The sequence below is a fragment of the Mustela putorius genome, unplaced genomic scaffold (genome assembly GCF_011764305.1).
Source record: "Mustela putorius furo isolate JIRA1106 unplaced genomic scaffold, ASM1176430v1.1 tig00003987_pilon_pilon_pilon, whole genome shotgun sequence".
Lineage (NCBI taxonomy): Eukaryota > Metazoa > Chordata > Mammalia > Carnivora > Mustelidae > Mustela > Mustela putorius.
Genome location: NW_025422126.1, coordinates 1,208,666 through 1,219,785, shown reverse-complemented (window position 1 = coordinate 1,219,785; position 11,120 = coordinate 1,208,666). Strand labels below are relative to the sequence as shown.

Below are 11,120 nucleotides of genomic sequence, written 5' to 3'. Positions count from 1 at the left end.
TCAGAGTTTTCTTGGATGGAACGTCTTCAGAATACGTACCTGAATCTTTGGTTTTAATACTGTAGACAATTGGGTTGAGCACTGGAGGAAAAAGAAAGTGCAGATAGGATAGAAGCATGTATACCTGAGCTGGTAGCTTCCTTTTCCCAAAACAGTGGATTATTGACAGGCTGACCAGTGGGGTATAAAACAGTAATACAGCACAGATGTGGGAAATGCAGGTGTTAAAGGCTTTGAGTCGCTCAGTGTTGGAAGCAATGCTCAATATTGTCCTCAAGATTAGCACATAGGAGAGCAGAATGAGTACAGCATCCAACCCCAGTGTGGGGAGCATGACAAAGAGCCCAAAGCCACTGTTTAGAAGAGTGCTAGAAGTGCTAGAACTGGCTAGCCTTAAGACATCAGGATGAACACAGTATGAATGAGATAGAACATTCACGGGCTGAAATTGCAGTCTGCCAAGGAGCACAGGCAGGGGCAGATGGAGAGCAGCACTACGGGTCACAATGACCAGCCCAATGGCCCCAATGCGTGTGGTTGTGAGGATGGTGGCATAGTGTAAGGGTTCTCAAATAGCCACACAGCAGTCAAAGGCCATGGCCAAGAGCACAGCTGATTCAATAACTGAGAATGTGTGGATGAAGAGAGTTGCAGAAAGCAGGTTGCAGCTCCTACCTTTCTCTGGCCTAGGAGAAAGACAATTGCCATTGAAGGCAGCGTAAAAGCTGAGAGGCCCAGGTCAGCCATTGAAAGCACGGATAGGAAGAGGTACATAGGTATGTGGAGGCTGGGAACAGACCTGACAATGTACATTATGGTGATGTTGCCCAACAAAGAGAGAATATAGGCAGAGCAGACAAGGATAGCTGCCCAGCAATGAGCGGCCTCCAATCCTGGGAGATCCATCAGTATGAAGATGAAGCTGCTGGAATTACTGTTGTTAAGAACTACCATAAATTTGGGAAGAGCTTGCCCTGGAAAAATTATAAAGAAGGCAAAAAAATTATTCTTTCATAGCATTTTCCTAGCATCTCATCCCACAGCACCCAAGGCCCATGCTTGCCGAGTAATATCACTCTCCTTCCTCTTTTCCAGCACTGAATCTCATTCCTTTAGAGGTTCCACTAGAGTACAAATGCTGTCTGTCTTCTCGGAGGCTTGTCTTAGTTTTCAGGGGGCTGTTTGTGCCTTTCGCAGAGAAAACTCCTTCCTCATTTGAAGATGTTTCAAGGCTTGAAAAATGGAAAGGGAAACTGTGGTGAGAGCACAGGATACAGATGCATAAACTAGATTAGTTTTAATACCAGAAAATGGGTTCTAAAGAAAAAAAGATAATTATATTTAATGGTTCCTTGGAAGTTAGAAAATCAAGTACAAGAATGTTAATACTGGCTCTGAACTCTGATGCCACCAAATATATCTTTTTCTCTGAAAGAGATTTAAAAGTAGTACCTGTGACAAGAAGACACCAGGAGGGACTGGGCTTGATGTGTTTGTCTCATGGATTAAATCCCTTCTCAATCTCTGTTATCACTCTCTGAAAAAGTGCTGGAGAGCTAGGACAGATGTGTGAGAGGAAGAAGATGGAGAGTAAATATTTGTAGTTGGAAATACATATATTCTCAATGGCATTACACATTTACTGAGCTCCCGCTGTGCACTCAGTTTAAGTAATATGAAACAGACAATATGTAATTTACGTCTTTGGAGGTCTAGTAATCCACTGGCCAACACAAAACACATCCATGAGGGCACTCATGGATGACCATGGGACAGATAAAAGATCCCAACCGGGATCGACATTCTTCCCTCCACAACTCACTTTTTTTTTTTTTTAATTAAAGATTTTACTTATTTATCCCGGGAAGAGAAAGAGAGAGAGTGAGCAGGTGGAAGAGCAGAGGGAGAGGGACAAGCAGACTCTGAACTGAGCATAAAGCCTGACATGGGGCTTGATGTCAGGACCCTGAGATTGTGATCCCAGCTGAAACCAAGAGTCTTAACTAATTGAGTCCCCACAACTCACTTTTCTAAAGAATGATCTTGGTTTTGTCTCTATCTCTGTTTTCATCTTGTTTCATTTTTTCCCTCTCATGCCCTATGATCTGCTGTTTTGTTTCTCAAATTCCTCATATCAGAACATGGGGGCTTAAGTGGGTAGAAGAAGAATCAATGAAACAAGATGGAATTGGGAGGGAGACAAACCATAAGTAACTCTTAATCTCACAAAACAAACTGAGGGTTGCTGGGGGGAGGGGGATTGGGAGAAGGGGGTGGGATTATGGACATTGGGGAGGGTATGTGCTTTGGTGAGTGCTGTGAAATGTGTAAACCTGGTGATTCACAGACCTGTACCCCTGGGGATAAAAATATATTTTTATAAAAAAATAAAAAATTTAATTAAATAAATAAATAAATGCTAAAAAAAATTCCTCATATCAGTAAGAGACTCTTAATCTCAGGAAACAAACTGGGAGTTGCTGGAAGGGAGGGGATGGGAGAGATAGGGTGGCTGGGTGATGGACATTGGGGAGGGTATGTGCCATGGTGAGTTCTGTGAATTGTGTAAGACTGATGAATCACAGACCTATACCCCTGAAACAAACAATACATTATATATTAATTTTTTTAAAAAATGATCTTGGGTAACTTCAAAGTCAATTATTAAAGAAAGGAATACAGTGTGAAATCTGAGTACATAGAGTTCGAAAGAAACTTGAGCACATACATGAAGTTCACATTGAATGACGATTTTCTTAACTAACATCTTAGGAAAATTCTCTTAACGATGGAGGTTTTAACATGTTCTCCTTTTTTGTACACTAAGTATAATACTGTCCTCTAACGTCATCAAGAATACCTACACTCCCTTTCCAACAGACTAACCATCTAAGAAAAACCTAGAGAAGAAATTCTGTGAAGAGTGAAAACCATGTCAGAATCAAAGCAAAATGGTAATTGAACAGTAAATCAATATTGACAATTAGTATAGGATGGGTTGTGGAGGAAGAAAAAGTGATAGCCACCTACAAGAAAGGCAAAAGGCAGAGGCGTCCTATCAGGTTTGAGAAAAGATCTGCAATAGGCAGGGGAGGACTGGAATTTTCTGTTTATACCTGTGGAGAGGTGATGGTGGGTGAGTACCAGTCATCATCTTTGTTGCTTTAATAAAAACTCTCTCTGAACTTTGATTATAGAGGGTGAGGTGCGCAATGCAGACACTTTGTATCATCCATCAATTTACCTCAACAAGTTTTACCTATAGGCTGTTAACCACAGCATATTTTCAAAAGAAAGGAAAAGCACCACCCCCTAATAATACACTAAAATTCTCATAAATGCAGAGACATAATCATCATTAGTCAAAATAAAACATCTGAGATTCAGCATTAATATTCCTGGGAAAATATTTAACATACCATTATGAATAGAATAGAAAATCCATTCCTGAAATAGGACAAGAATGGGAAAGAAGAAAATTTTGTATTCGGGAGACATGTGATGATATGCGATAAGCTGGTGGTCAATTCACAGATGGGAAAAGTCTCTGGGGATGTTGGACGTCTTTGCCTTGACTCTAACTTCTAAGGAAGTCAAAAACGAAAGGTTGCTACGATCAGACTTTCAAGTATAGGGATGGATTCCACCTATGTGTCTGATTCTGTCTATAGTTAGGTATTGAGCTGAGTAGGAACCTCAGGAAGGCAAACTTCCATCCTCCAAAGACAGCAGATGCTCACCAAACATAAGGCTTGGTGGGAAGAATCATGGACGCTAGGGATTTGGGGAATTGCCTGAGACAGGCAAGCAGAAAATGAAGATAGTAGCAGATACTGCATTTTGTCAACAGCATGAAATACATTTTTTCAATATAATTCAAAGTCTGTTATGTGTCAGGCATATTACTGGAATTTGTGGAGAGATAATGGACTTAATAAAGCCAAATTCTGATAGAGAATAATTATCCAAAGAGCATAATTTCATTTGAGATAACTGTGGCAATAAGTATGAGAAGAGAGAGAAGGATTCTAACAGACCAGTCATGGTGCTTAGAGTTTAGTCCACCAGAGGTGAGAAGCATGCATTTCTCCGCCTGCTTTTCCTCATGCCGTCCTCTGCTGAGTGTAAGCGGATGGGCAAAATATCCTTCCCACAAGAACATCTGGCAGAGTGAGTAGTAAAAATGGTATTCTCTTTATTTGAGCTTTTCCAGAAAACAAAAGCAAAAAGAAACAAACTTTTAAGATTTTTCAAGGTCATCCTGTCCAATTCCCACTAAACAGAGTCTGCAGTACCCCTAAAATGAATGTGAAACTCTCTGACTCAGAAAGTAAGCTATCCTACTGTGATATTTAAGAAATTAAGGAAAGGTATGTTTCCGCACTGCTTTTTGTGCAAGCTGGAGAAGTATTCTAAGCCCTTACGTGATTCATAGTCCAGATTTTACCTGCGTTCAAGCATTCCAGCCTGCGTTCTTATCTGATAAAATGAGCCAGTGGGTATTTCCTTTATTCCCGTAGTCCTAAAGAATTTTTTTATGTTTAATATCTAATAAGCAGTTGCTATATAATGTGGGCATTCATCTACCCATGGAGAAGGGGTGCGCATTACAAACTGTCTGGATTTAATCATAAAAAATGCTAAAATGACAGGCATTAACAAGGAGTGGAAGGGAGGACACCTCGAGGTAAAGGCTAGGGCCAATGTTCTTCTTTCTCTCTCTTTTTCTTATTTAAGTTCAATTAGCCAACATATAATACATCCCTAATTTCTGCTGTAATGTTCAGTGATTCATTAGTTGCAGATAACTCAATTCTCTCTAGTTTCTTCCTTCGTTGTCTCATCATTATAAACTGAGTGCAGATGACATTTTGTTGAGCAATGCCTAATATTTGTAGAAGATAGTGGAAATTTGAATTCCAGAAACCTTTTGAAAAATATACAATTTTTAACTTAATTAATTAATTAATTAATTTTTTACTTGATGGAGAAAGAGACAGCCAGAGAGGGAACACAAGCAGGGAAGACTGGGAGAGGGATGCCAAGCAGGGAGCCCGATATGGGGCTAGATCCCAGGACCCTGAGATCATGACCTGAGCTGAAGGCAAACACTTAACAATTGAGCCACCCAGGCGCCCCCCCCCCCAAATATACAATTTGTGAAGAAACACTACCATGCTCTTTGATGCAATGCCAGGGGCTCTTTGGCTATGCAGATCTTTAAACTTGTAAATACTGCTTCAAAGTACAATAGCCACAAAAATGGAGTCCTGGAGCTGTTTGCACTGTCCTGAGAAACAGAACATGAACTAAGTCACGTCAGTTCTTCAGAAAGTCAAAGCAAGAAACAGACTGTAACTAGAGAGAGTAAACTGATGGTCACCAGAGGTGGGGATGAGTGGAACAGGTGATGGGGATTAAGGAGGGCACATGTTGTGAGGAGCACTGGATGTTGTATAGAAGTGTTGTATCACCATATTGCCCACCTGAAAGTAATACTACACTGTATGCTAACTAACTGGAATTTTAATAAAAACTTTTTTTAAAAAGTGTGAATGCAGAACCATTCTGCTTTTCAAAAATCCTATAGCCTAGGTTCAATCTTATCAGTCCTTTAAACTATCTCATTTAAGACAAGAACGCCACATAACTCTTCATCCTGGGAAAGTCATTAGTAAATATTTGGGGTTGCCTCTATTACAATGTGGTGTGGGAATTATAAATCATATCTCGGATTTTTTGCTTCCCTCCTTCCCTTCTTTCCTCCCTCCTTTCTTTCCTCCTTTGTTATCTTCTTCTCTCTTGTTTTTCATACATCATTTATTTATGGATTACCCAATACATTTCTTCATAAATGATGTTTGACCTGATAGTTGATCTTAAACTCTAAGGGAAATAATTGGGTGATTGTTGGGTAAGGAAAAGGGGGCCAGGGATCTTTTTCTGAAAACTATAAAATATGTCATATAAGAGGAATAGAGGTTCTATGAAGCTCCAGGAAATGTCCTTCCCATCTCAGAGATCCTCATACTTAGTTTGTAACTGTATCTAAGATAGTCCATGATTTCTCTAGTCCATGGATTTCTTCCATCCAAAATATGCATACAACAAGAGTTGAGGTGACCTCGTTTGAAGTGCTTCTGTCACTCCCCAGACTCCAGGGCAGGGACACGAGCTCTGTGAACTGTTATGCAGCTGGGGCCTCATGAGGCTCCCTGCCTTGAGCATGGTGCCTAGTGAGCAGGTTTATAAAGCAGGTTCTGGAGACTCACTATGAATCCCGGTGAGAATCACACCCAATCTTTGTGGTATAGGGTTGAGAGAAGCATCAAATGTGCATGTGCCAAACAAAGAAGAGTCTATTGCTAATCTTTGTGAGTGTTTGCCATGTCTCCAGATGATATACTATATTAACTTAGAACACATAGCTGGTCCTGCTTCAAGCTTCCTTTCTTCAGTTACCAGTCTAAGACTTTTTAGTCCCTTAGAGATAAAAGTCATCACATAGACCCCAATATTTTGGTCCCAGAAATATCTTGTATCATATTCAGATCTCTAGGATATAGAATACTTTTCCTCCCTAACCCCCACTCCCAGTTCAGTAGGTTTTTTGTTTTTTGGTTTTTTTCTTTAAATTATTCATATCTTGGGTGGTGAGAGTAGAATATCTACAGCACTATTTTCATGAATGATAATATTAACAGATTTCTTCCAAGACAAATTCATTTTGCTTTGATAGATCTTTGTTACAATAGCATACAACTAACTTTTCTTTCAGGCCGTCACTTTACATCCTCCCTACCTCCTCAAAGTGAAATTTTCAAATTTACTGAGGAATGGGTGAAGGAGATTAAAAAGGATTCACCAGAACATATGAAAAGGTCCTGGATTTTGTTTTGAGGATAGAAAGAGAGTGCTATAAGATGCAAACTATGGTCAGAGTCGTCATGGATCTGGCCAGGAAAGGCCTGGGAAATTGAAGTAGGGACCAAATTAGGTATGACATAGAGGAATCATATAGGGGTGCCAAAGCCACTTAGTGATTCACTGAGTCATTTATAAAAGTCAACACAAGTTTATACTCATGGCTAAAATTTAGTATAGCAAAGGGCGCTGTGCAGGAACAGCACAAAGGTATACAGAGTAAGGGCAATAGAGGCCACGTATAGGCTTCAAAGTGTTTCCTCTCTTTTTTACAAGGGTTGCTGTAGCCACAAACTTCAGGAACACATGAGAGATATCTCTTTCCAGGGAAGCCTGTTTGAGTTATGGAGTCCAGAGTTCTTAAAGCAGGCTAGTTACATGGGTACACATCTGTCACATGACTGGTGTATGTAGATTCTAAATCAGGCAACAGGTACACATAACAAATTCTATGTTTATCTAACATATGTTACCAACCTGGTTCATATTGAACTACTGCTTGGACATATATAATGACATTTTTACTGAGAAACTATATGAACACTCTAGGGGATTATTCTTAGAGTTTGGTCAAGGGCCATCTGTCAACATGGCTACAGAAAACAAGCAAAACTAGTGAAACAGATCAGTTGTATTACCTCTTTCCTTGTAGGGATTTGTGCATTTTCAAGAGTATGCCATGGCCTTGAACCCAATGAACATGTGTTGGAAATGTTTTCATTCACCATGTTTGAAATATGAGTAGCTTTTAATGTGACCTAAACATAATTCTAATCCTTGATGGCATAACACAAAGATGACTAGAAATATTAATTCAAAACTAGATGGACTGTATTATGGATATTTAATAAGAAGAGTATTTAAGGAAGAAAATATAACTGGAAAAATTGTAGTAATTTGTTAGAGATACAGCAGGTGGTTAAAAAGGAGCTCATTTATTTCAGGAAATTGAGCATAAATCAGAAACAAACATTTTGCACTAGATAACTATCAAAGAATAATAGTGGTAGTTGTGAGCAACGACTAAACTGAAAGTGAAGAGAAGTAATGGAAAAGCTTAATTAAACAAGTGTTACAACATAATATTCTTTAGATTTTGAAAGCTATTTTTCAGTTCTGTTTGGAGTCATTTGAGAATGAGGGCAGGGAAACCAACCAACTGAATGGTTAAATGGTCTACTTAATTATTAAGGTCTAAATTGAGGCAGGAGGAGTGGAAATGTAAAAGTAGTAAAAAATATCAAGTAAATAGAATCTACAATATTGACAAGGGATTATAAATTACAAGTGAGGGATAGTGAGGACCACATGTGGCATTTGGTTTCTATTTCTGGCTGAAGTGAGGGAGTGAATGGAGATGCCATGTACATAAATGGAGAACACAAATGGGGAAGGAAGCAGGAAGAATTTGCAGTTGAGGGTGGAGAAGGATCAGTAAGTTCTATTTTGGCTTTGTTGAGTTTATGATTTCCATATGGCATAGAAAGGGGATTCTCCAGGAGTGATGTGCAAACCTACCTGGAATTCAGGAGAGAGGATGAGTTTGAGATTGATATGGCAACATTCATAGCCAGGGAGTTGGCAAAAGAAGTGAAGCCAGAAAATGCAATGAGCCAAATTATTCAAAGAGATCAGAGAATAATCAGTATCGAGAAGCATTAGAGGGGCCAAAAAGTACAGATATTGAAAAATAAGTGAGTGGTCAACAGTGCCAAATATTGATGAAATGTCCAGTGATGAGGAGATGGAAGTTGGAATAGGTTATTTGATTTGGTTTTTTGATTCATTGGTGATCTTTTGGCCTAGCTATTTCAATGGAATAGTAGGGGCAAATTTTGATTATAATGGAGTTGAAGAGGAAACTATTTTTACTTCAGTTAAATTATAGGCAAAATATGTTGTTTGGTGATGCATATTAAGTAGTCACAATATAAAAAAATCAATGAAATAGATAGTATAAAAGTCAGCATACTGGCTTTTAATGTGGTTACAACGATGAAATTATGTTCAGGAAAGGCTGCAGAGAAAATCTGGGTCTTGATAATTTATTATTTCTTTCCTTAGGTGATATTTACATGGATTTTCATTTTATAAAAATTTTTGTTAAATTACACATTTATTTCCATGAAGCTTTATATTCCACCATAATACATGTATTTTTAAATTGACAAGAGGGAGAAAATTAAGACAATTAATGCATATTTTTTAAGTAATTTATGAGCCAAAGGAGGAAAATAGATCAAGTACATGATCTATTCTTACCATGTTAGGTAAGAATTAATTTATGAAGAGAGCATCTTAAATAATTTTTTAAACAGTTGCAAAGCAGCTAGTGGAAAAGGAGTTATTAGATAAAAATTATTTCGAAGGATTCTAATTAAGGTAACATAGTAAATTCATGCTTGGTAAGGTGTATTAATTTCCTATTGCTACTATAACAAATTAACACAAACCCAATGGTATAAAACAATACAGTATTGTTTTAGAGTTCTGGAGGTTAAACCTATAAAATGATTTTGCAGGGATAAAATCAATGTATCTGCAGGTCAAATTCTTTCTGGAGACGATGAAGAACAACCCGTTGCTTGCCTTTTCTAGTTTGTAGTTGCTAGGAGGTATCTGCATTTTTTTAAAGATTTTATTTATTTATTTGACAGAGACCACAAGTAGGCAGAGAGGCAGGCAGAGAGAGAGGGGGAAGCAGGCTTCCTGTTGAGCAGAAAGCCTGATGCGGGGCTCCATCCCAAGACCCTGGGATCATGACCCGAGCCGAAGGCAGAGGCTTTAAACCACCAAGCCACCCAGGTGCCCCAGGTATCTGCATTCTTTGGCCCATGGACTCAGTCTACTATCTTCTTTTTTTTTTTTTTTAAGATTTTATTTATTTATTTGACAGAGTTCACAAGTAGGTGGAGAAGCAGGCAGAGAGAGAAGAGGAAGCAGGCTCCCTGCTGAGCAGACAGCCCTATATGGGGCTTGATCCCAGGACCCTGGGATCATGACCTGATCTGAAGGCAGAGGCATCAACCCACTGAGCCACCCAGGCACCCCTCAGTCCTCTATCTATAAAACCACCAATATTCCACTTCTCTCTTTTCTGACCTCCTGCCTCCCTCTTATAGGAACTATGTGACAACATCTAGCCCACTCAGAAAATTCAGAATAATCTTCCCATTTTAAAGATCCTTAACTTAAACATATCTGTAACATTCCTTTTGTCATGTAAAGTAACATATTCATTCACAAGTTAAGATGTCAAGATAGTTGGTGGGCCAACATTCAGCCTACCAAAGAAGCAAAAAAGGTCTAAAAGTAAGGTTAAAAATGTGGTTGAGAGACACCTGGCTGGCCCAGTATGGGCTTAAGATCCCAGGTTACAGGAATAGTTACTATTATTAGTTTTGTAAATGTTCTCTTTATTATATATTATCTGTGTATCTATTTATCTATTTTACTATGTATTTTTCTTATTTAATTTTTTTTTTTTTAATTCTGACTCAGAGACACCCAGGTAGCTCCGTCAGCGAATGTGTCATGATTGTAGGGTTCTGGGATTGAGCCCCACATCAGGCTCCCTACTCCCTGCCTCTTCCTCTGCCTGCTGCTCCCCCTGCTAGTGCTCTGTTTCTCAAATAATAGAGACTTTAAAAAAAAATTCTGACCAAATTGAGGCAAAATATTATAATTCAGTAGAAATAATACAACAAACATCTCTGTATAACAAACAAACAAAATCTGTATAACAAACAGACAAACAAAATCTCTGTTTGTTATACAGACATGTTTGTTGTATTATTCTTTGCATCTTTTTATGCTTGAAATATTGCACAATAATAATAATAGTAATAATGTAAACAAGATGGGAAAAAGAGACTGGGGTAGAGGGCAAAGCTGAGCATCTCAGGTAATATTAAAAGAAATGCATTTCAGAGATGAGATAGTTTGACCCTCTTTGAAAAAACATTGCATTCTTTCTCTAATACTGGAAGGAAAAATTTGATGGCATATGTAGACATAGATTCTTTTACGTATGTGAAAGTGAAGAAAGGGTATGGTGTGAAGTGTGAGTGACTGGGAGAAAGCTGCAAACATTTAAAACTATAACTGTGGATCATGAAAAACACCACCAATTGTTTAAAAAATATATATTCAGACACTGTAAAACCAAATGAATTGAAGATCATTAATTTGTAGTC

General features: G+C 38.4%; 1 pseudogene; it reads right to left on the bottom strand.

Annotated features, from left to right (window-relative positions):
- On the bottom strand, nucleotides 1-954 carry LOC101677917 (annotated as a pseudogene).
- Between the last annotated feature and the right edge of the window lie 10,166 nt (nucleotides 955-11,120).